Below are 27,093 nucleotides of genomic sequence, written 5' to 3' on the forward strand. Positions count from 1 at the left end.
TGTAAAATTGTTCCACAGTTGATTCTGATGCAAGCCAGGGTTTAGAACACTGATTTATATAAACTTATTCATTATGATCTGCTCCTTTAAGGAATATTGATGAATACTATTTTTTGTCAGGTACTTGTTAAGGACTTTCCCTGCAACATTCCATTCTTATAATACATCCAATGACCCTATGAGTTCTGTCTCATTATTTCCATTTTATGAGGAGCTCAGTGGGGTTAAATAACTTGCCTAAGTTTTCTCTGTCTGACTCCAAAGCCTATGTTCGCATCACAAATTCATGGAGTTAAGGGTGCTTAGAATTCAAGAGAGTAGTCTAAGGCTCTCTACTGAATTGTTAGGATTATCCACACCCTTTTGCTGATGCTCAAACTACTAATCATCATAGCTCATAAGAGAGCTATTTAATGTGTGTAACTTCTTACTATTCTCATGACAAATGTAGTATAGTAAAAATGCACAAGAAAGGAGAAAAATAGTCTTTACTCTATTAATTTTTACTATCACATTTTAAGTCTGAAGCTGGAGAAATAATGTATTATTACCAGACGCATTAAATAGCCCAGCTAGCAGATCAATAACAAAGTACAAAAACCACAAAGTCCCCTCTTATCTCTGTCTTTTAGGCATATATCAAATTTATCACCATCTCTGGATGCTGTTCTTCTTGGCTTCTGCTAAATTAGTTTCCTCGTAGTCCTGTACCCTGGATCCACCTTCCACTCTGCTAGAGTTGGCTTTTTGGCTGTGCTACCATCATGCCCCAGTTTGATATCAGAGGGCTGATAATCCTAACTGCTTGATCAAAAAAAGTCTCATGTGGATCTTCTATGTTAGGTTTTGTTTTTCACCCTCCATGTCATGGCAATGCTTTTTAATTTCAGTATATGGGCTCAGGACACACAAGTATTAATAATTTAAGCAACTGCAATATGTTAAACTACTGGAATATTCTTATAGGCCATTAGATTTTTTTTTCTGCTTATCTCCTCAGTTATTTTAGATGATTAGTTATTGGATCTGGCATAGTTCTAGTGAGGAAAAATGGAAGGACCCTAAAGTTAGGTTTATTTTTATTAGCCAGGACTGTTTTTTAGCTTGTAATCATTTACCTAAAAAAAGGAGAATCTGTGATAAAATGCTATGATTTCTCTAGGATTGCCCTTAATCAGAATAAAGAGCAGTGTTAATTCACCACACAGACAACTGTTATCTACTTGAGCAGTGCTTCTAACCTGTTTACTGATTGAATGTGTGTATACGTGCAATGCTTAATATTAAAGCTTCGAGTTAGAGATATTTATGTGAAGCTCTAGTCACATGCTTAAGGCTTCCATTGAATGTTTTGCATTGCAGCTGATTCAACACAGCTGCATTAAATAAAGTAAATGTGACCTGAAGGGATGAAAATAGAGCCTGATTGACTAAAATTGAGTGGCATGGTTACTTCTGTTCATCAGTTATTGAGATGAACCAGACTGGCGGGAGCTAGTAGTAAAATATGCATGCTATTTAGAGAGGACAGAGGCATAAACTGTCCTCTAGGGTGGCAAATGGCTTATAGTCCTTATGGTTATACTAAGGAAATAACATAGTCTCCAAAAGCTCACTTAAACATTTTCCTATACAGCAAGACCACGGCTGTTAACCTGAATGCAAAAAAAGCGTTCTGGGAGTTTACCATTTCCTTATATGTCAGCATTAGTTCAGTAAGATAGTATCTTATCTTATATGAATCACGTACTGTATTTCATAGCATCTGTCCATGTCCTCTGAACACACATTTATCTTGCTGAGTTACTGAATATAATTTATTTTCTCATTTATAAATACATCAATGTACTTAATATGCTTACCTATCTTTGTATGCTCTTTCCTCTGTCGGCAACTGCCTTTCTTTTAATTACCCATTCTTTATTCTTAGAAATATCCCATTCTTTATAAAGCTCTCCCTAGAGTATCACTGAGGCAAACTTGAGAGCCATTGGGGGCTTATTTTAACAAAAGAGTTTCATACATATCGATACATCCTTTGAAAATTACTAATAATTATACATTTATCAATTTTTCTGTTATTTTCTTTGGATTAAAATCATTGAGTTCAGAATCTCTTTTTGAAATTTTGTGTGCTGGGAGTGCTTTGACTGGCTATCAAGGATGGAAAGTCTAGAATTTAGTGAATTGAATAAAAGATCAATAATGTGACCTGGTGGTAAACACACACGTTAGGAAAGGGGCATAGGATTTTAGTCTCAGCTCTGTTAATACCTCTGTGTGACCTTGGTCTACTCACTTAATCTTTCTGGCCTCTTCCTTTAAGTGTAAAATGAAGTATTCACTTGAACTAGACTGGTGATTTTAAAACCAATTTCTTAACAGAGAAATGCATTCTTAAATTAAGTGGGAAAAGTGATCAACAGATAAAAGAAAAGCTGTATTGGCTAAGGTAAGGTGATGAGGACCCCTGAGTCCAGCTTACTTTGTTTCCATCCCCTGAAGCAGCCCGAGACACATTTATACACTCTCATAGAATCCGTAGAAGCCAATACTAAAACAAAGGAAAAGAAAAAACAGGTATCTCTAGGTTCCTTCCAAAACTAATTTTCCAAGGATCTTTTACAATGTGAAGGTGTGCATTCATTGAGATATACCCTCCAGCCTGTGTACCAAAGCCAAAGCATCCAGTTGTCTATGTTTCAAACCCTCCCCGCCCCCCAGGGTACATTGACTGCTTACTGCCTTGTGTTGTTTGTTCACCAGTACAGATCTATACCCATACAAATGAGAGGACAGCGCCCTTTGTGAAGCACAGTCACCTGAGAGTATAAAGCACACTTGCAGTTCAATGGTTCAAGTGATTGGCTGCAGATATGTTTAGGATGGAAGATACCGTAGATGATGGTCTTTACTTGCTATAAGACTGAATGGAAAAAATACTTATCTTCCTCTCAGTGCTAGAGCAAAGCTCTTTCCCTCTCCTTATTTACATCTTCCCTCTAGCCCCCACCTGAGTTAAGGAACACTGGAGTGGTTAGTTTTCTTTTCACTGGCATTTGTTTTCTAATTTACATAATTGAATTCTTGGCTGAACTTTCAGCTCTCAAATATAATTTGAATCTGTTTCCTTTTAAACAGACCACAAATATAAAACAACAGACAATTTATAAAGAGTGCTACTGAGAAGTAAGGTTGATGCATTTCAATTAAAAACAACAACAAACAATAAAAGGTACCCTAGAACTTGAAGTATAATAATAAAAAAATTTAAAAAACGGAGCCCAGTGAAGCCTCATCAGAGCTAAAGGATGAAAATATCAGCTTCCAATGTTAAGACTCAAATGATTGCCAGGTAAAATTTTAATGTGGGGTTCATATATTGAGATTTCTGGAAGTTTGTGATGCAAAGACATTTTGGGATGTAAATTATTTGGAATTCATAAAATAAAATTATTCAATTTTCTTAAGCCTCTTTTGATGAGTTATTGTAGGATCTTATAAAACTAATTGGATAGAAAATGCCAAAACATCTTAAAATCATATATATCTGAATTCTTTTTTAAAAAATTATACTTTAAGTTCTGGGTTACATGTGCAGAATGTGCAGTTTTGTTACATAGGTATACACATGCCTTGGTGGTTTGCTGCACCCATCAACCCGTCACCTACATTTGGTGTTTCTCCTAATGTTATCCGTCACCTATCCACCCACCCCCACAGGCCGCAGTGTGTGATGATCCCGTCCCTCTGTCCATGTGTTCTCATTGTTCATCTCCCATTTATGAGTGAGAACATGCGGTATGTGGTTTTCTGATCTTGTGACAGTTTGCTGAGAATGATGGTTTCCAGCTTCATCCATGTCCCTGCAAAGGACACGAACTCATCCTTTATTATGGCTGCATAGTATTCCAAGGTGTATATGCCACATTTTCTTTATCCAGTCGATCATTGATGGACATTTGGGTTTGTTCCAAGTCTTTGCTATTGTGAATAGTGCTGCAATAAACATATGTGTGCATGTGTCTTTATCATAGAATGATTTTTTTTTTTTTTTTTGAGTTGGAGTCTCGCTCTGTTGCCCAGCCTGGAGTGCAGTGGCGCAATCTCGGCTCACTGCAAGCTCCGCCTCCCGGGTTCATGCCATTCTCCTGCCTCAGCCTCCCCAGTAGCTGGGACTGCAGGCGTCCGCCGCTGCGCCCGGCTAATTTTTTGTACTTTTAGTAGAGGTGGGGTTTCACCATGTTAGCCAGGATGATCTTGATTTCCTGACCTCGTGATCCACCCGCCTCGGCCTCCCAAAGTGCTGGGATTACAGGCATGAGCCACCGCGCCCGGCCCATAGAATGATTTATAATCCTTTGGGTATATGCCCAGTAATGGGATTGCTGGGTCAAATGGTATTTCTAGTTCTAGATCCCTGAGGAATTTCCACACTGTCTTCCACAATGATTGAACTAATTTATACTCCCACCAACAGTGTAAAAGCGTTCCTATTTTTCCACAACCTCTCCAGTATCTGTTGTTTCCTGACTTTTTAATGATTGCCATTCTAACTGGTGTGGGATGATATCTCATTGTGGTTTTGATTTACATATCTCTAATGACCAGTGATGATGAGCATTTTTTCTTATGTCTGTTGGCTGCATAAATGTCTTCTTTTGAGAATTATCTGTTCATATCCTTTGCCCATTTTTTGATGGGGTTGTTTGCTTTATTCTTGTAAATTTGTTTAGGTTATTTGTAGATTCTGGATATTAGCCATTTGTCAGATGGATAGATTGCAAAAATTTTCTCCCATTCTCTAGGTTGCCTGTTCACTCTGATGGTAGTTTCTTTCACTGTGCAGAAACTCTTTAGTTTAATTAGATCCCATTTGTCAATTTTGGCTTTTGTTTCCATTGCTTTTGGTGTTTTAGACATGAAGTCTTTCCCATGCCTATGTCCTGAATGGTATTGCCCAGTTTTTCTTCTAGGATTTTTATGGTCCTAGGTCTTACATTTAAGTCTTTGATCCATCTTGAGTAGATTTTTGTATAAGGTGTAAGGAGGGGGTCCAGTTTCAGTTTTCTGCATATGACTAGCCAGTTTTCCCAACATCATTTATTAAATAGGGAATCTTTTCCCCATTGCTTGTGTTTGTTAGGTTTGTCAAAGATCAGTTGGTGGTAGATGTGTGGTGTTACTTCTGAGGCCTCTATTCTGTTCCATTCATCTATATATCTGTTTTGGTACCAATACCATACTGTTTTGCTTACTGTAGCCTTGTATTATAGTTTGAAGTCAGGTAGCATGATACCTCCAGGTTTGTTCTTCTTGCCCAGGATTGTCTTGGCTATGTGGGCTCTTTTTTGGTTCCATATGAAGTTTAGAGTAGTTTTTTCCAATTCTGTGAAGAAAGTCGGTGGTAGCTTGACAGGGATAACATTGAATCTGTAAATTACTTTGGGCAGTTAGGCCATTTTCACAATATTGTTTCTTTCTATCCATGAGCATGGAATGTTTTTGTTTGTGTCCTCTATTATTTTGTTGAGCAGTGGTTTGTAGTTCTCCTTGAGGAGATCCTTCACATCCCTTGTAAGTTGTATTCCTAGGTATTTTATTCTCTTACTAGCAATTGTGAATGGGAGTTCACTCATGATCTGGCTCTCTGTCTGTTATTGGTGGATAGGAATAGTTGTGATTTTTGCACATTAATTTTGTATCCTGAGATGTTGCTGAAGTTGCTTATCAGTGTAAGGAGATTTTGGACTGAGACGATGGAGTTTTCTAAATATACAATTATGTCATAGGCAAAAAGAGACAATTTGAATTCCTCTCTTCCTATTTGAATATCCTTCATTGCTTTCTCTTGCCTGATTGCCCTGGCCAGAACTTCCAATACTATCTTGAATAGGAGTGGTGAGAGAGGGCATCCTTGTGTTTTGCTAGTTTTCAAAAATGCTTCCAGTTTTTGCCCATTCAGTATGATATTGGCTGTGGGTTTGTCATAAATAGCTCTTATTATTTTGAGATATGTTCCATCGATACCTAGTTTATTGAGAGTTTTTAGCATGAAAGGCTGTTGAATTTTGTTGAAGGCCTTTTCTGCATCTATTGAGATAATCATACGGTTTTTGTCATTGGTTCTGTTTAGGTGATGGATTACGTTTATTGATTTGCATATGTTGAATCAGCCTTGCATCCCAGGGATGAAGTCGACTTGATCGTGGTGGATAAACTTTTTGATGTGCTGCTGGATTCGGTTTGCCAGTACTTTATTGAGAATTTTTGCATTGATGTTCATCAGGGATATTGCCCTAAAATTCTCATTTTTTGTTGTGTCTCTGCCAGGCTTTGATATCAGGATGATGCTGGCCTCATAAAATGAGTTAGAGAGGATTCCCTATTTTTCTATTTATCAGAATAGTTTCAAAAGGAATGGTACCAGCTCCTCTTTGTACCTCTGGTAGAACTTGGCTGTGAATCCATCTGGTCTGGACTTTTTTTGGTTGGTAGGCTGTTAATTATTGTCTCCTTTTCAGAACCTGTTATTGGTCTATTCAGAGATTCAGCTTCTTCTAGGTTTAGTCTTGGGAGGGGGTATGTGTTCAGAAATTTGTCCATTTCTTCTAGATGTTCTAGTTTATTTGTATAGAGGTGTTTATAGTATTATCTGATGGTAGTTTGTATTTCTGTGGGATCGGTGATCATATCCCCTTTATCACTTTTTAGTACATCTATTTGATTCTTCTCTGTTTTCTTCTTTATTAGTCTTGCTAGTGGTCTATTTTGTTGATCTTTTCAAAAAGCCAGCACCTGGATTCATTGATTATTTGAAGGGTTTTTTGTGTCCCTATCTCCTTCAATTCTGCTCTGATCTTAGTTATTCTTGTCCTCTGATAGCTTTTGAATTCGTTTGCTCTTGCTTCTCTAGTTCTTTTTACTGTGACGTTAGGGTGTCAATTTTAGATCTCTCCTACTTTCTCTTGTGGGCATTTAGTGCTGTAAATTTCCCTCTACACACTACTTTAAATGTGTCCCAGAGATTCTGGTATGTTGTGTCTTTGTTCTCATTGGTTTCAAAGAACATCTTTATTTCTGCCTTCCTTTCATTATTTACTCAGTGGTCATTCAGGAGCAGGTTGTTCAGTGTCTATGTAGTTGTGCGATTTCGAGTGAGATTCTTATTCCTGAGTTCTAATTTGATTGTACTGTGGTCTGAGAGACAGTTTGTTTTGATTTCTGTTTTTTTTTTTTTTACATTTGCTGAGCAGTGTTTTACTTCCAATTATGTGGTCAATTTTAGAATAAGTGCAATCTGAGAAGAATGTATATTCTGTTGATTTGGGGTGGAGAGTTCTGTAGATGTCTATTAGGTCTGGTTGTGCCAAAGCTGAGTTGAAGTCCTGTATATCCTTGTTAATTTTCTGTCTCATTGATCTGTCTAATATTGACAGTGGAGTGTTAAAGTCTCCCATTATTATTGTGTGGGAGTCTAAGTCTCTTTGAAGATCTCTAAGCACTTGCTTTATGAATCTGGGTGCTCCCGTATTGGGTGCATATATATTTAGGATAGTTAGCTGCGTATATATTTAGGATAGTTAGTTCTTCTTGTTGCACTGATCCTTTTACCATTATGTGATGGCCTTCTTTATCTCTTTTGATCTTTGTTGGTTTAAATTCTGTTTTATCAGAGACCAGTATTGCAACTCCTGCTTTTTTTTGCTTTCCATTTGCTTGGTAGATCTTCCTCCATCCCTTTATTTTGCACCTATGTGTGTCTCTGCACATGAGATAGGTCTCCTGAATATAGCACACTGGTGGGTCTTGACTCTTTATCCAATTTGGCAGTCTGTGTCTTTTAATTGGAGCATTTAGCCCATTTACATTTAAGGTTAATATTGTTATATGTGAATTTGATCCTGTCATTATGATGCTAGCTGTTTATTTCGTCCATTAATTGATGCAGTTTCTTCACAGCATCGATGGTCTTTACAATTTGGCATGTTTTTGCAGTGGCTGGTACTGGTTGTTCCTTTCCATGTTTAGTGCTTCATTCAGGAGCTCTTGTAAGACAGGCCTGGTGGTGACACAATCTCTCAGCATTTGCTTGTCTGTGAAGGATTTTATTTCTCCTTCACTTATGAAGCTTAGTTTGGCTGGATATGAAATTCTGGTTAAAAATTCTTTTCTTTAAGAATGTTGAATATTGGCCCCCATTCTCTTCTGGCTTGTAAGGTTTCTGCCGAGAGATCCGCTGTTAGTCTGATGGGCTTCCCTTTTTGGGTAACCCGATCTTTCTCTCTGGTTGCCCTTAACATTTTTTCCTTCATTTCAACTTTGATGAGTCTGACAATTATGTGTCTTGGGGTTGCTATTCTCAAGGAGTATCTTTGTGGTGTTCTCTGTATTTCCTGAATTTGAATGTTGGCCTGCCTTGCTAGATTGGGGAAGTTCTCCTCAATAATATCCTGAAGAGTGTTTTCTAACTTGGTTCCATTCTTCGGCATCACTTTCAGGTACACCAATCAAATGTAGATTTGGTCTTTTCACATAGTCCCATATTTCTTGGAGACTTTGTTCGTTTCTTCTCTAATCTTGTCTTCTAGCTTTATTTTGTTAATATGATCTTCAATCACTGATACCCTTTCTTTCACTTGATCAAATTGGCTATCGAAGTTTGTGTATGCTTAACAAAGTTCTCGTGCCATGATTTTCAGCTCCATCAGGTCATTTAAGCTCTTCTCTACACTTTATTCTAGTTAGCCGTTAGTCTAAACTTTTTTCAAGGTTTTTAGCTTCCTTGCAATGGGTTAGAATATGCTCCTTTAGCTTCAGAGAAGTTTGTTATTACTGACCTTCTGAAGCCTACTTCTGTCAACTCATCAAACTCTTTCTCCGTCCAGTTTTGTTCCCTTGCTGGCGAAGAGTTGTGTTCCTTTGGAGGAGAAGAGGCATTCTGGTTTTTGGAATTTTCAGCCTTTTTGCTCTGGTTTCTCCCCATCTTTGTGGTTTTATCTACCTTTGGTATTTGATGTTGGTGACCTACAGATGGAGTTTTGGTGTGGATGTCCTTTTTGTTGATATTGATGCTATTCCTTTCTGTTTGTTAGTTTTCCTTCTAACAGACAGGTCCCTCAGCTGCAGGTCTGTTGGAGTTTGCTGGAGGTCCACTCCAGATGCTGTTTGTCTAGGTATCACCAGTGGAGGCTGCAGAACAGCAAATATTGTTGTCTGATCCTTCCTCTGGAAGCTTCGTCCCAGAGGGGCACCCACCTGTATGAAGTGTCTTTTCGCCCCTACTTGGAGGCATCTCCCAATCAGGCTGCACGGCAGTCAGAGACCCACTTGAGGAGGCAGTCTGTCCATTATCGGAGCTCAGATGCCATGCTGGGAGAACCACTGCTCTCTTCAGAGCTGTCAGGCAGGGACGTTTAAGTTTGTAGAAGCTGTCTGCTGTCTTTTGTTCAGATATTCCCTGACCTCAGAGGTGGAATCTAGAGAGGCAGTAGGCCTTGCTGAGCTGTGGTGTGCTCTGCCCAGTTTGAGCCTCCCTGCAGCTCTGTTTACACTGTGAGCATAGAACTGCCTACTCAAGCCTCAGCAATGGCAGACGCCCCTACCCCTGCCAAGCTCCAGTGTCCCAGGTCAATCTCAGACTGCTGCGCTAGCAGTGAGCAATGCTCCATGGGCGTGGGACCTGCCGAGCCAGGTATGGGAGGGAATCTCCTCATTTGCTGGTTGCAAAGACCATGGGAAAAGCCCAGTATTTGGGCAGGAGCGTACCATTCCTCCAAGTACAGTCACTCACAGCTTCCCTTGGCTAGAAAAGGGAAATCCTCTGACCCCTTGCACTTCCCTTGTGAAGCGTCACCCCACCCTGCTTCAGCTTGTCCTCTGTGGGCTGCACCCACTGTCCAATCAATCCCAATGAGATGAACCAGGTACCTCAGTTGGAAATGCAAATCCCCCTGTCTTTTGCATTGATCTTGCTGGGAGCTGTAGCCCGGAGCTGTTCCTATTCAGCTGTCTTGGAAGTAACTGTGAATTCTTATATAAAATGGGGCACATATTGTATATCAAGTACAGGAGAAACAGGTTATTTTATTGATAATTAATATTAGTATTAATTAATATAACTTTTTAAAGTAGCTATGCATCTTCCCTGATTTAAAGAAACTCACTTGAGGAGACAGATACATACCTTAATATACCCCACTATAACAAAAGCAATAAGCTTCAGGGATGATTTATGGTCCTGTTAATGTCTACCAGATCTAACACCTGTGCCCCATATATATACATGGCACCGTATAACTACTACTTCCTTATATACTATCTCCTTGCATCCTACAATACTATCTTTCTCCCATTTGTGAAGTCATCTCTATTGTGTGTAGTTCTGAAGGGATGCAATGCCTCACCTTCCACCATAGAACATGAAAGGAGAAATCCTGCCAGTCAGGATTTGAGCATTTGACTTATCAGCCAATCAAATTCTCCCCAGAGAACTTTCCCTCTCTCCTATCTCCTTGGGTGAAGGATACAAAGAGAATAGAATGGACAAAATCTTGGGATAGCCTGCGATGGCAGTGTGGGATACAGCAGTAGTATCCAGTGGCAGTGGTTGCGCTAAGCAAGGATAATGGCACACAGTATAGGAGTTACCTAGAGTGATGGAATACTCCTCCTGCTGGCTCACCCCAGAGCTGACTTAGTTCCATCTCCTTTGCTAAGCCTGCCTTTGATTCTGTGAATACCACTTAAGATAATCAGAGTTGGTGTCTTTTACTCATCAGCAGGAACTGTGATAAATGCCATTATGATTTTAAAATCATGTCTACATGGTGCCAACTGGACATATATTAAATTGTCTGAATAAAAATGACCAATTGTTTTACAACGTTGGCATTTACTCAATAATGAATTTATTCAATGTATACTTATCATGCAATTATGTGCTAGTAATTTTACCACACTATTAAACTGGATTGAAATAGCAACCAAAATACTACCTTAAGTATATTTAGTACTGTTGATTATGTAAAGTGCTTCTGTGTCAGAAAATACTCATAATAAAATAGTGTTAATATTGCTACCTCAACTTGTAGTGTTAACCTATTAAGTTTTAAAAGTCTAAGAGGCAGCAGCTGGGGAGAACATTTAAAATCACATCATTGGCTAAGTTGTGATGCCTAGGATGTTTGTGTAGTGGTAGAGACTTTTAAAGGTCATACTTAAACTGGAAATCCTTCTTCTGCAAAGAGTCAAGGTGCAAAATAAAATTTCTTCTAAGGAAGAACTATATGTCACAGTGGTACAGAACAAATCTGATTACATGGGTAGCAAAGGAGCCATTTCTGGAATAGTGTGGTAGAGTTAATATTTCTCAGAACTTTTTTTTGCAGAGAAGAAAATATTTATTTTAAAACTTTATTTGGATATATGTAATATAAATTGTAAAAATAGTAGTAAGTAAATTTTTATAAGTCACCATTCTAAGGTAAAGCAGCATGGGACTTGCATACTGACAGAATAAAACAATCAGGAAATGCGGTAGAAAAAGGTCAGTGGAAGGAACAACTACTGTGAGTCTCATAGGTCCTGAGCAGGAACATCTTCATGAATCTGAGTAAACTAATCTGCAGTAAGAAGGAAGTAGTAGCTATCACTGGAACCAAATGCAGTCATTATAATTATATGTATAGTTCAGTTTAGGTTTTAGGTGATCAGTGAATTAAACATAGTTCATTCTATCAAGATGGATTCAATCATACTCATTTATCTTTTTGTGGTTGGTTTTATGTCACCCTTGATTCTTTTCTTTCCTCAATCCAATTAGTCCCTACTGATTCTTCTTCCTGATTTTTCTATAATTTTACCTCTTTTCTTTACTCTCAATGCCAACACTTTGGTTTAGAAGTTCATTATGTTTCGCTTTATTACGGTTGTCTTTAAATTGGTTTTAAAACTCCGGGTTTCTTCCTGCACAGCTGATCCTTCCTACTGCACAGAGGCGATTACTAGAATCACACATCAAATTATCATTTCTTTCTTTAGAATTATTCAGTAACAATTTATCATTTCAAGGTAAAGCTTTAAATTATTTTCGTAACATGCAAGATGATATACAAGTTAGTTCCTGCTTATTTCTTTTTCCTTCTCGACAGATACCTTTTGTGCCACTAAATTTTATGTGGTTTCTTTAGAAGATACCACATCTCTCTTGCCACATGTCATCTTGTGTTTGTTGTTTCCTGCAAGTGAACTGACCTTTCTCTATTTCTTGGCCTGCCTAAACCTCTTCCTTAAGATTCAGCTCAGTCATCATCTCTTATGTGAAATCTCGCAGTTGCATTAAATGCTTCCAGAGCAACCAGTCCATTTAGCAAGCTTTTTATTATTATCTGCTTGCTTTTCTCATGCTAGACTTTGTGTTCAAGAAGCCATACTCTCCTGATTTATAAATTTCCGGTGTCTAACATAAGATCCAACTTACTTCAGGTGCTCAATAACATTGGTTGATTGAATGCATTCATGAATGAATGACAGAATTTCATACTCATTAGCTTACTGAAAATTTACAAGATGTTCTATGAGGTGTGCTTTCTGTATTATTATAATAACATTTTCAATGAATATTGAAAGATTTGTATAAATTAAGAATGCATTCACATGTAGTACTCGTCCAATGCTAATAGGAGACTTTGCTTATGGATAAACTAGGTATTGTCATTTCAATTTTATAAATGAGAAAATAGAATTTAGTAAATTTAAGTAAATGTATCCAGAGCCACAGAACTAGTGGAAGAAAGATATGGATGAAAATATGAGGTTTTTTGATGCCCAAAGAAATATTTTATATTTTTTTCTACTTCTCCTTTACCCTTGCTTGTCTACTGCAATGTAGCTTCAACTTAGCACATTTCACATTTAGAGGACTAAAAGATTCAAAACATTCTAGAAATAGCAAGTGATCCTTCTTGAAGAGTACTAATAAAGCAACTACATTATGTGGCATTAAATGCAAGACAGTATTTCTAGCTGTGATAACTTGGACTAATTATTGTAACAAAGTTTTTATCTAGTGCCTCCAGAAATAAAAAATCTTAGATTCAATCTTGGAAGAAATTTTTGAATTTCAACTCAAGCCTCTAATCCTTGACTGACCTTTACAGAAAAATAAAACTACCTTCTCTCACATTTAGAATTAAATAGAGATTCTTAAAAAAAAAAAAAAAAAAAAAAAAAAAGCAGTGGCTACACCTGTTTTCTTTAATGGTGTAATTACTTTTTAAATTTAACCTTTTAAAAATTTGGTACTTACTCAGATATCATCACATAAAGAAAAAGGAAGTCATATTGCATAAATATTACCAACTAAAAACTATGCATAAACACACACACACATACACACACACATGCACACACACACACATTCTGGAGTGTAGAATACTTTTACATGTATTTTCAATTTCATGAGTGGAAAACTTGGGCTTCTGTCTCTTTATTTTACATGAATGTCCAAGCCTTTTATATTTTATAAAGACAGATTTCTGATTCTCACTTGGCCATAATTGTATAGAAATCACCAGCGAGTTTTAAATAGTTCCGTCATTACTTAAATATTTTTATTATTTGAGGACTTATTTTACTGTTACTAAAATATAGCTAATTTACAACAATGAGAAGAGCATGGATTTGGAGTGGGAGAAATTATATTTAAATTCTGACTATGCCATCTACTGGCACTAATATTGGACAGTGCAATTAATCTTTCTGAGATTGCATTTATTTACCTGTAAAATAGACTCATAGTTTCCTCCCTAGATTATTCAACCCTTGCAGAGTAAGCTTCTTGATAACATAGGCTAGGTTGTGTCTACAGTCTATCCTTCGTACCAAGAATGCCATTAAATTGTTATGAGGATCCGGTGGAATAGTGCATTGCAAACTGAAATATTTTACAAATCTAAGTTGTTGTTCTTGTGATGATATCTATATCAGCCCCTCAGGATACTTGGGGGATTGGTTCCCGGACCCCTAAGTATACCCAAATCTGCTTATACTCAAGTCCCTCAGTCAGCCCTGTGAAACCTGCGTATATGAAAAGTTAGCCCTTCATGTGTGGAAGTTTTGCATCCCACAAATACAGTATTTTTGATCCACGTTCAGTTGAAAAAAATTCTCATATAGTTGGACCTTTCAGTTCACAACCATGTTGTTCAAGAGCCAAGAGTATTTCCATTAGTTGGAGGAGAAAGGAGAATTTGTAAATTCAAGACATCAAAAATATAGTGCTTGGTATTTATAAAAGGACTTTCAAGATTAAAAAAAGACTTATACTATTTCTCTGTGATTAACATCCTTCTATATGTCTTCTGCACATGGGCAAAAATTGCTGCAAATTAAAGCCAGAAATGGGAGTTTTGCTACATCATTAATGTAACTGGGTCTTAGGGTAAGTGTACTTTTCATTATGCTTAAAGTTGCCAAATTGGTCTTTAAAATTCTTAGATTATTTCACACTTCCACTACAATGTATAAGAATTTTCTTTACCTAACCTCCTCACAATAACAGATATATTCAGATTTTACTTTTTGCTCTTTGTATGGGTATGAAGTGGCATCTAATTTATGCACTTAACAAAAAGTAATTGAACACCTATTAGTCAGTTCCAGCTGCTATAACAAATTACCACCGACTGGGTGGGTTCTTAATGAGAGACCTTTTCCTGTGATGTTCTCACAAGGCCTTTCCTTGGTGTATGGAGAGACAGGAAGAGAGAGATCGATATGGAAGCCTCACTTTCATGACCTCATCTAAACCTAATCACTTCCCAAAAGCCCCCACCCCCAAGTACCATCTATTAAGGATTAGGGCTTCAACATATGAATTTTGGGAGGACATAAACATTCAGCACATAATACCTACTATGTCTCAAACATTATGCTAGATGTGGGAGATAAAGCATTTTCTTTCTTTTCTTTTCTTTTTTTTTTTTTTTTTTTTTTAAGATGAAGTCTCAATCTGTCGCCCAGGCTGGAGTGCTGTGCCACAATCTGGGCTCACTGCAAGCTCCACCTCCCTGGTTCATGCCATTCTCCCGCCTCAGCTTCCGGAGTAGCTGGGACTACCTGTGCTCGCCACCACGCCTAGCTAATTTTTTGTATTTTTAGTAGAGACGGGGTTTCACCGTGTTAGCCAGGATGGTCTCGATCTCCTGATCTCATGATCCACCCGCCTCAGCCTCCCAAAGTGCTAGGATTACAGGCGTGAGCAACCGCGCCTGCCTATAAAGCACTTTCTAAAACATCTGTTTCTATGAAATTCGTATTCTAGTGGAAGTGGCTAAAAATAAACAGAGATGTATAAATACAAAGCAGAGTAAGAGCATAGCGCCTATAGAACTGGGATGCTATTTTATATGGGATAGTCAGGCAAATCCACTCTGATGAGCTGATATTTGTGCAGAGGCTCCAACTGAGCATGCCTCATCAATGTCCCCTCAGCAATTACCATTTATGTACATCTGGCACCTTCTTACTGCAACTAGGACTCTCTGAGTGTGAGCATTATCTTGTTGCAAGAGTGTGCTTGGTCTATATAAGGGTTATACCAGAAGTGTTGCAGTGATAACATCCCCAGAAATAGCCTTCAAGTAATGCTGGCTGAGATTAGTGGATAATGTCCCCAGTTTCTTTGTTCCACACAGTCTCTCAGAGGTCTCCAAGAGGCTTGAGCCCCAGTTTTCAATAGCAGCAACCTGTTCGTTTACACAACTTTATTGATTTCCTTCACTTTCCTGTTCAAGGAACTAATCTACTTGTGCTACTTGGGATCACTTCCCAAATAAACTACTTGCTCTGAATTCTATCTTCTGGAGTTTGCTTCAGAGAGAACCTAATACAAGGAGTTTAGACCTTTAGATATCTAGGACAAGGTAATTTCAAGTTGCAAGTACAGCATGTGCAAAGGCACATTGTAGTCTTTCTGATTACTAATTTTAATATAGTCAAAATTAACAAAATTTTTCCCTTTATGGTTTGTGATTTGAAGTCTTGTTTGGAATTGTTTTCTATTCGGGCTTCATGAAGATACTCTTCTATTAAAAATTACAGGTCTTTAATCCATTTAAAATTGTATTTAATGTGTCCATAGACAACCAATTTTTTATATTTTCTATTAAAAATGGTCTGAGAAAAGTCTGTTTCCCCCCACCTATCTGCAATAACATTTATCCCACTTATGTTGATGAGTACATGGGTCTGCTTCTGGACTCTGTATCCTAGAAGTATGCCAAATGTTTAAGTTAAAAGACCAGATAGCAATTATTATACATTTATGTGATTCTACGGTCTCTCTTGTAACTATTCAACACCGCCTTTGTAGTGGGAAAGCAGCCATAGATAATATATAAATGAATGAGTATGGCTATATTCTAAAAAAATATTTATTTACAAAAACATGTTTTACCCTCCAGGCTGTAGTTTGCAGACCTGTGCTCTATTCTGTTCAATTTATCTATCTTTACACCAGTGCCAAGATGCTCAAATTATTTTGTTTTTTAATAATGTTTGACATTTCCTAGGCCAAAAATTCTCTTGTTATTCTTGAGTCATTGCATTTCCATATAGATTTTAAAATCAACTTAACAATTCTATAAAAATCTGATTGGATTTTTATTGGAATGATACTGATTAATTTGGAGAGAATTGACATTTATATGAGATCAACTTTTTAAATCTATGATTTTGATATATTTCTCCATTTATTTATGAACACATCCAGTTTTCTTTGACATATTTCGGTACAGTGCCATAATTTTCTGTGTAAAGTGTTGAACATTTTTAGCCAATTTTTCCATAGGTAATTAATGTGTATATTTATATTGTCATAGTAAATGATATATTTGAGCATTATATTTTGTGTTTAGCTAGTATATACAGCTGCCACTGATTTTTTTGTTTTTGTTTTAACTTTTAAGTTCAGGGGTATGTGTGCAAGTTTGTTACATAGGTAAACTGTGTCACAGGGGTTTGTCGTACAGATTATGTTATCACCCAGCTATTAAGCCTAGTAGCCACTGGTTATTTTTCCTGATCCTCTCCCTCCTTCTACCCACTACCTCCACCCTCTGATAGGCCCCGCGTGTGTTGTTCCCCTCTATGTGTCTGTGTGTTCTCATCATTTAGCTCCCACTTATAAGTGAGAATCTGCAGTATTTGGTTTCTGTTTCTGTGTTAGTTTGCTAAGGATAATGGCCTCTAGCTCCATTCATGTCCCCGAAAAGGACATGATCTCATTCTTTGTTATGGCTGCATAGAATTCCATGGTGTGTATGTATCACATTTTCTTTATCCAATCTATCATTGATAGGCATTTGGGTTGATTCCGTGTCTTTGCTGTTGTGAATAGCCACTAATGTTCTGATTCTTGATTGCGTGTCTAGTAAACTTAATGAACTCCCTTACTAATTCTTCGTTTGTCTATAGGTTCTTTTTAGCCTTGACACTTTTTGTTCTTTTTCCATCTTTGTATCTATTATAAATTTTTATTTTCTTACTTCCCTGACTGGTATTTTATGGACAAAATTTAATAGAAATGTGATAGAAGTCCTTATTTTGTTCTTGATTTTATAGAATTCATTACCATTTGATATAATGTTTGTTGTAGGCTTATGATAAATGTACATTATCAGGTTATGAAAATTTTAATCTATTTCTAGTCTTCCTAACAGTTCTTCTTAAAACAATCGAAAATAGCTATTCATTTTTATTAAATCTTTTTGTACCTATTGAAATAAAAAATAATATGGCTTTTCTTCTTTCATCGACTAAGGTATTGCCTACATTAAGTATGTAATCTTTAAAGCTAAGTAGATCTGGGCTATTGCCTTGGTTCTTACCTTTTCTTGTATGCTATCCCGGGCAAGTTTCTTAACCTCTCTGATACTCAGTTTCATCATCTATGAATCAGGAATAAAATAAAAGCTGTCCTGTATTACTGTGATGAATTACAATGCATATAAAATCTCTAACTTTTAGAAATTTTTATTCAATAAACATTAGTTCATGTTTCCTTGTGTTTTGTTCAAGACTTACAAACTGCTGAAGTAAAAAGCTATGTTAAAAATTCTGGTGGGTATAGCACTCCAGCCTGGGCAACAGAGCAAGACTCCATCTCAAAAAAAAAAAAAAAAAAAAATCTGATGGGTGTAATAATAAGCAAGTATTTAAAATATTTAATTTTTGTTAAATAATTTCTAAAAGAACTATCAGGAAAGCAAGTAAATAAATACAAACAACAAAAACCATCTGTTATACCCCTAGGTCAAATAATGAAATTAATTAGGATCTTACTGACATATAAATGAATCATGCAAATGATAGAAGATTTTAAATCAAAGAAATATTGGGAAACTTTGTAATAATGAAACCTTAAATAGTCCTCAAACATATTTGACATTGACATAAAATGCCAATAAAGAAAAGCTGTGTAATAGCTACACTGCAGACAGATGGGTTACTAGAAGAACTCATTGAAATTTTCCATATCAGCCACTTGCTATTGTCTCAACAGTGAACAATGAAATAACCAGGTGTTTTATTTTATGTTGCAAATAAAATATTAATTTGACTTTTAAAATATTTTCAAGCATCATGTTCAATATTTATGCCTTTTTCTTTTATCTTGTTGAAATGAGCAGAAATCATTTATAGTGTTTTATCAATTTTGGTTGAGAAATTTCTTCTGCTTTTACAGTGAGTATAATTTTTGGCAGACAGAGAAATTAGTTACCTTGATCCACAGCACATAATTCTGCACATATATAAAATTCTATGTATATTCATTGTGCCTAAAATCCCATGGTACAAACAGACTTATGTTGTTTTCATCCTGTTGAAAGTCCTAGGCTTAAAAAAGTTAATTTTCTTAGCATACTGTATTCTGTGTATCATTTAAAAATTGTTTTTTAAATCTTCATTCTGAGTTATATCAGTGTATTAAAAATTGCTATTCAAAGAAAAACACCAAACTTTTAAAATAAACATGCCTACATTCAAATAACTTTTTTTTTTTTGCACAAATAAGTATTTGTGTTGAATTATAATGAAAGAATGTTCAGGAAAGGCTGATTTAAATCTAGTGGTTCAGTCAATCAATATTCTATGTCTTTCTATTTTATATCTTTTTTGGCCTCCTGCTTCTTATATATGAGGTTGTTTGTTCTCAGAGAGCAGGATCGTTTATATACTTCTATAGAATACCAGAGAAGAAGAACTAAGAACATTCTTTAAGAATCATAACGTGCTTTATGCTTTTATTTCTTTTAAATGGGAACGAATATAGGCAAAGCACATAAATCCATTTCCTTCATTTGCCGTGTAGCATATGTTTCTCATGGTTGCCATTCCAAATTAATTTAAATCAGATTCTTATATTTTATAAACTACTGAACTGAATCACTTTGTACCACTGTCAATTATTTCATGTGGACAAATTTGCTTAAAGCTTATGTTTTTCATTACCGTGCTAAGGGCATTTGATTGCACTTTGTTATCTTCAGCTGTCAAAAAAGCCAGAATAAAACATCAGAAAGAAGATCGAATGGGTTTCCTTTCATTACCTCTGCAAGGGACTCATTTCTTTAAATGTGTATGACCATTCTAACTATGGCAGAATTTTATGATAAGGAAAAATAAATTGTACCCTAAGGTATTATTCCCATTTTGATGGATTGTAAAGCATGTTAAAATTGGTCATTATGAACTATAATTCTTCATGGATCCAAACCCTGTTAGTATAATTTTTTTGAATTATAAAAAAAATAGAGATCAATTTAGTTGGTGCTTTTAAATGACAGTGCATTCAGACTGCAGCAATGTAAAATGACAGCACCAGATATCAGGGATTGGTGTATTTGTACTCCTGTTGTTTTGAATGAAAATAGCTTTGCCTCCTATAGGTATAGACAAGTGAGAATGACAGTGGGACCCAAATCATTGCACTATGTTTGAGGCTTGAAGGACACTTGAGTTTATATTTCACAGGGAAGAAAATAACTATTGTTCCCTAAAAAAGGCAGAAATTCTTTTAAAATATGCTTATATAATAATTGAATTGTGAGGGTAAAATATGGTCATACACCAAATAAGATCTCAGAGAGCAAAATGAGATCTGGTCTTAAACAGCAGAATAAAGGTTGGATTTTAAACAATTTGTTAATATAATTTTTCTCACAGATTTCTCAGCAATCCTCTAACAATACTGAATTTCCCAATATAAAATTCTTTCTTCATTATAGGTCATATTTAAAATGTCGTTTCTTCTCCTTTTCACTAATGGTTGGACATTCAGACCTGGTAGTATGCTAAACACTGTCATATCTGGTTTCCTATTTAATTCACATATTTCATAGAGCAGGGATTATAATCCTCATAGCTATGGAAAATAAAGTTTAGGAATTACACAACTTTCTCTAAAACACACAACTAACGGGGCAGAACTGGAACTTACAAGTAATCACTTATTTTTGTTCTAAACCTTTTGGTTTTTGATTTTTCTCATTTTTATTCTTTTCCTCTTGCTTTTACTTTTCTTGCACTGCAACTAGTATGCAAAAACACTTAATAAAACTTTTCCAAATCTAAATAAAGTTTTAAATTTTGAAATAGAGTACATGTTATTTTAAGCAAAGCTTAAAATAAAAAAACACCATTATGTGAAATCTCAAAAAATATTCAAACTGCATAGATGAATCCCACAAGAATAAGTCCACTTTAAACACAAAAGAACAAAAACCAGATTCCTGTCTGACTACTCCACATTAAATGTTAGGGGGAAAAGGAACATACAGCTGTTTTTCATTTTAAATATTAAAACTCAAGATTTCTAAACCATGTATTAATACAAGATGTCAACAGAAGATGTTCTATAAAGAGAATAAAAAAAAATCTCAGAAACCTTCTTGAATGCCTAACAGAATAGAGCTACTAGGACAATGAAGTAATGGATCGAAAGAATATAATATACACACTTAATTATTAGAATAATTTCTTAAAGTTTTATAATGTGAAAAAAGGTCAAGAAAATGTTAGGATTTTAACTGCAGAATACATCCACAAAGATTGGAAAGTAGGCATTCACAAAAGCAACAAGCTCCTTGTTTTCCACCAACATAGTAAAAAAAAAATAAAATGAATTCTCATTCATTGGGATAGCTTAATATGAACAGACGATGAGAAAACTTTAACTTCAGTAGCACAAGGCTGTGAGACAACATAGACCTTGGCATTTTTCAGTTCAAGATTTGAATTCTTGTTCAAACACTTTCAAATTTTATGACCTTGTGCAAGTTAGTTACTCAGAGCCTGACTATCCACATCAGTAGTGGTTATATAATACCTATCTTACTGAATTATTTTGAAGGTGAAATTCCAGTGCAGTGCTTGGCATACTTAATTTATGTATAAACCTCTTCTCTCTCTCCCTTTATTTTATTTACATAGATCAAACAATTTTTTGTAGGATTATGTTACATATTTTCATGTGACTAAAATATATTTCCATGTATATTTTCTGATTCCCTCTATAATGTGAAAATAACTTTTTCTTATATCTAGACACTTCAGTGGAATAATTTTAGTGGTTTTATTTTAATTTCTTGTATTTTTGGTAAGTATTATTTCACCTCTTATTTTGTTTTAAAATTTTGCTGTTTTGTCTATAACTTATTAGTGGCTTTAACTCAGTATTTTTCTATTAAAAATGTAATGCTGACCATCTGATATACGTGTGTATACCTATGTACATATATATACACATATTCATGTCAAGGATACCACATTATAATTAGTTGTCTTGTATCCTTTGGCTCCTCTAGATTGACATTTTCAGATTTTCCTCATCTTTGAAGATTTTTGTCAATTTTGAGGAGTAATTTCAAGGTATTTTGTTCAGGTATTTTCGGTATGATTGTATCTCTTTTGTTTATACTACTGTTGTTATCCTATTGAAGGGCATCTTTTTTGCTTCCAGTTTTTAGCTATTTTACATAAAGTTGCTCTGGTCACTTATATGTAGGTTTTTATTTGGGCATACATTTTTTCAGTTAGTTGGATAATTACCCAGGAGCACAGCTGCCAGATTGTGTGATAATACAATTTACAATTGCCTGATGACTAATGTGCTGAGTTTCTTCTCATATGCTTTAAAAATTATATGATTATCTTCTTTGGTAAGGTATCTGTTCAGACCTTTTGCCCATTTTTGAAAATAGTTTTTGTTTTCTTACTGTGGAGTTTTCAAAGTTCGTGACGTATTTTGGATGCGAATCCTTTTTCAGCCATATGTTTGCAAGTACTTCCTCCCAGTCTGTGGCTGGGGATTTCAGTTTCCTATTGCTGCTATAACAAGTCAGTGACTTAAATAATGCAAACTTATCCACTAACATTTCTTGGGGGTCAGAAGTCTCAGAAACATGGTATTGCCAGGCTGTATTCTGTTTACAGGCATTAAGGGAGAATTCGTTTCCTTCCCTCTTTCAGCTTCTAGAGGCTGCCTGCATTTCTTGGCTCATGGCCCCATCCTCCATCTTCAAAGCCAGCAGTACAGTATTTTGCAGTCTCTCTCTATGACTCTTACTCTGCTGCCTCCTTTTATAAGAACCCTTGTGTTTACTTTAGGATAACCCAGATAATTCAGGATAATCTCTCTATCTCAAAATCCTTAATCACATCCGCAAAATTCCTTTTGCATGTAAAGTGACATATAGGATCTGGAGATTAGAATGTGGACATCTTTGGAGGCCATTATTCAACATATGACACTTGTCTTTTGATTCTCTTAGTAGCCTATTTCCAAAAGAAGTTGATTTAAAACTTTTAACAAAGGTCATTTTATAAATTTTCTTTGATGGATTTTGCTTTTGGTATGGTACCTAAAAATTAATAATCAAACCAAAGATCACCTAGATGTTCTCCTGTGTTTTCTTCTATAAGTTTTACAATATGCTGTGTTCTATTTAGCCTTATGATTCAATGATTCATTTTGACTTAATATTTATGACAGTATAAGGTCTGCATTAGGATCCATTATTTTATAAAAGTATTAGTTCCTTATCACTGCTGTAAAAAATTACTACAAGTTTGCTGGCCTAAAACAACACAAATTTATTATTTTACAGTTCTTGAAATCGGAAATCCAAAATGGGTTTTGGGAGCTGTGTTACTTCTGGAGGTTCTAAGAGAGAATTTGTCTCCTTGTCTTTTCAGCTTCTAGAGGTCACCTCAATTTCTTGGCTCATGGACACTCCCTCCATCCTCAAAGCAGTAGTGTGACATATTCAAATCTCTGCCTCTGTTGTCACATCTTATTCTCTCATTCTTTCCCTCCTATTTCCCTTTCATAATACACTGTGATTGCTTACTTTGACCGGGATAATCCTGTATAACATCCCATATCAGAATCTTCAATGTAATCACATCCACAGGGTCCCTTTTATCACATAAGGCAAAAAAATACCAGCAAGCTATTTTGTAGACATCAATAAACTGATTTTAAAGTTTATACAAAAGGCAAAAAGCCTAGAATAGGGAATGCAATACTGAAAAACAAAACAAAACAAAACAACAAAGCTGAAGGACTCACATTACATGATTTTAAGACTTGCTATAAAGCTATGTAATCAAGACAGAACGGTGCTGGTGAAAGAATAAGCACATAGGTATGAGAAGAGCCCAGAAATAGACCCACATGAAGATGTTCAACTTACTATTAAAAAGGAGTACAGGCAATGCATAGGGTATTGGAATAACTGGATATCTATATGTGTGGTAGACAGGATAATTGGAGATATAGAATAATAGGTTATATAGATTCAATGGGGTTGCATCGAATCTATATAACAAGAGGGAAGGACTAATATCTGAACAACTTGAGTTTTCCATTCTATGAACATGGATTATTTATTTAGATATTTAAAATGTTTTATCATAGTTTTGTAGTTTTTGGTCTTAGAGTCTGTAAATGTTTTAAAATATTTTTTGGGTTTATACTGTTTTTATTTTGCTAGTACAACTGTAATTTCAAATTGATTTTTGAATTTCAAATTCCAATTATTTATTTCTGCATATTCAAGACAGTAAAGCAATTGACTTTTGTGTATTAACTCATATCCTTCCTGCAACTTGCTATAATTGCTGATTTCTACCAGGCGATTTTTTTTTATCAATTATGTAGGATTTTCTACATATACAGTTATATCTGTAAACAAAAGCTTTTTTCTTTCTTCTTCTGTATTTTTTTATTTCTCTTTTTCTTGACTTTCAGTACAATGTTGGGTAGGAGTAGTGAGAGAGTACATCCTTGCCTTGTTCCTGATCTTAAGGGAAAAGTACCCACCTTCTCATCACTAAGTATAATATTAGCTAATGTTTTTTTGTGAATATTCTTTATGAAATTGAGGAAATCTTCTATTTCTAATTTGTTGAGAGTTTTCTTTTTTATCCTAAATGGGTGTGATTTGTTTTCTGTATCAACTGATATGTTCATTTTTTTTCTTTAGTGTATTGACATGGTAGATAATTGAATCGGTTAATTTTTAAAAATAGATATAGCCTTTTATACCTGAAACAAATCCCACTTCATTGTGATCTATAATTCTTTGTATATATTGTTGGATGTGATTTGCTAATATTTTGTTAAAGATTTTTGCATCTATGTTCATAGCACATATTGATCTGTAGTTCCTCTTCTTCATAATGAAAATTTATCTGTTTTTGGTATTAGGGTAGTGCTGGCCCCACAAAATGAGTAAGAAAGCATTTCCTCAGCTTCTGTTTTCTAGACTAGATTATGGAGAATTGATATCATTTCTTTGTTAAATGTTTGGGAGAATTCACTAGAGAAACTATCTGGGCCTAGTGCTTTCTTCTTTAAAATAAGTTATTAATTATTGATTCAAAGTTCAATAATAGATATAGACCTATTCAGGTTATCTATTTCTTCTTAGATGAGTATTGGAAGTTCGTGTCTTTCAATAAATTTCTCCATTTCATTTAAGTTATTAAATTTGTGGGCAGAGAATTGTTCACAGCATTCCCTGATTATCCTTAGTGACCATGGAATCAGTAGTCATAATCTGTCTTTCATTTTCTATATTAATAAGGTGTGAATTTTTAAAATTTCTTGATTAGCCTAGGTGGAGGCTTACCAATTTTATTGATATTTTGAAGAAGCAGACTTGTATTTTGTTGATTTTCTCTAATTTTTATGTTTCTGATTTTATAATTTTTACTCTAATTTTATTATTTCTTTTTTTTTTGCTTGTTTTTGGCTTAAATTGCTCTTCTTTCTCCAGTTTCCTAAAGTAAAATTCTAGATTATTTAGTTTAAATCTTTTTTTAAATATATGCATCAATGCTATAAATTTCCCTCAAAGCACTGCTTTTGCTGAATCCCACAAAATTTGATAAGTTGAATTGACATTTTATTTAATTCAGAACATTTAAAGGTTTTCTGGACTCTTCTCAGATCTGTGCGTAAATTTGAAGCATGTTGTTGAATTCCCAAATGTACAAATTTTCTAGCTATCATTCTGTTTTTGATATCTTGTTTATTTAACTGTGATCAGACAATACACTTTGTGTATCTTTTCACTCTTTTAAATTTGTTATGGTGTGTTTTATGGCCCAGAATAGTCTACCTTGATGAATGTTCTTCGTGATCTTGAGGATAACATGTATTCTGCTGTTGTTGGGTGAAGTATTCAACAACAATGACAATACATATCAAATAAATCAAGTTGATTAGTAGTGTTGTTCAGGTCAATTATGTCCTTACAGACTTTCTGCCTGTTCGTTCTATAAACTAAAGAGGAGTGCTGATAATTTTTTGGCCTCACATATTTTGATGACTATTCGGCCTCACATATTTTGATGCACTATAGTTAGGTCAATATACATTAAGAATTGTTATGTCCTTTGGAGAATTGATCTCTTTGTTACTATGTTTTAGTCTTTCTTTATCCCTGATTAGTTTTCTTTTAGTCAAATCTGCTTTGTCTCAAAATTAACATAGGTACTCCAGCTTTGTTGTGATTAGCATGGTATATATTTCTTCATTCCTTTACTTTTAAATTACTTTAGTCTTTGTATTTAAAGTTCTTTTTCTACACAACAGGTATTTAGGTCTCTTTTTTTTCACTTTATTTAAATCCATCCTGATAATCTTTGTCTTTTATATGGTATATTTCTCTTGTTCCAGAGCTTAGAGAAATGACCTTCAGTTTTTTCCCTAGTCAGTATATTAGCTGTGGGTTTGTCATATGTAGATTTTGTTATTTTTAAGGTAAGTTGTTTTATATGCAGATTGATGAGGATTTTTACAATAAAGGGATGCTGAATTTCATCAAATGCTTTTTTTTGGCATCTTTTTAAAGAATCATACTTTTTTTCTTGAAATTTGTTAATGTGATGTAGCATATTAATTGAGTTGCATATGTTGAATCATCCTTTCATCTCTAGGATGAATCCCATTTGATCAGGGTGAATGGTCTTTTTAATGTGTTGTTGAATTCAGATTGCTAGTATTCTAGCAATCTGAATGTAGGATTTTTGCATCTACATTCATTGGTGATGTTGGCCTGTAATTGTGTTTATTGTTGTGCCCTTGTCTAATTTTGGTATTAGGGTAATGCTGGTCTCATAGAATGAGTTTGGAAGTATTTTCTGCTTTTAAATTTTTTTGAAGAGTTTGAGTAAAATTGGCATTAGCTCTTTAAATGTTTGTTAGAATTCAGCAGTGAAGCCGTCAGGTCCTGGGCTTTTCTTTAATCGGAAGCTATTTATTATAGCCTCAATCACATTACTCATTATTGGTTTATTGAGATTTTCTATTTTTTTATGTCTCTGTATTGGTAGGTTTTATGTATCTAGAAATTTATTTATTTCTTCAAGGTTTTCCAGTTTGTTGGTGTAAAGTTCATAATAGTCTGAAACGATTCATTGTATTTCTGACGTCTCAGTTGTTTTATCATTTTTTGTTGCTTTAAATGTTATTTATTTGGGTCTTCTCTCTCTCTCTTTTTAATTAGTCTAGCTGAAGGT

The sequence above is a fragment of the Pongo abelii genome, chromosome 9 (genome assembly GCF_028885655.2).
Source record: "Pongo abelii isolate AG06213 chromosome 9, NHGRI_mPonAbe1-v2.0_pri, whole genome shotgun sequence".
Lineage (NCBI taxonomy): Eukaryota > Metazoa > Chordata > Mammalia > Primates > Hominidae > Pongo > Pongo abelii.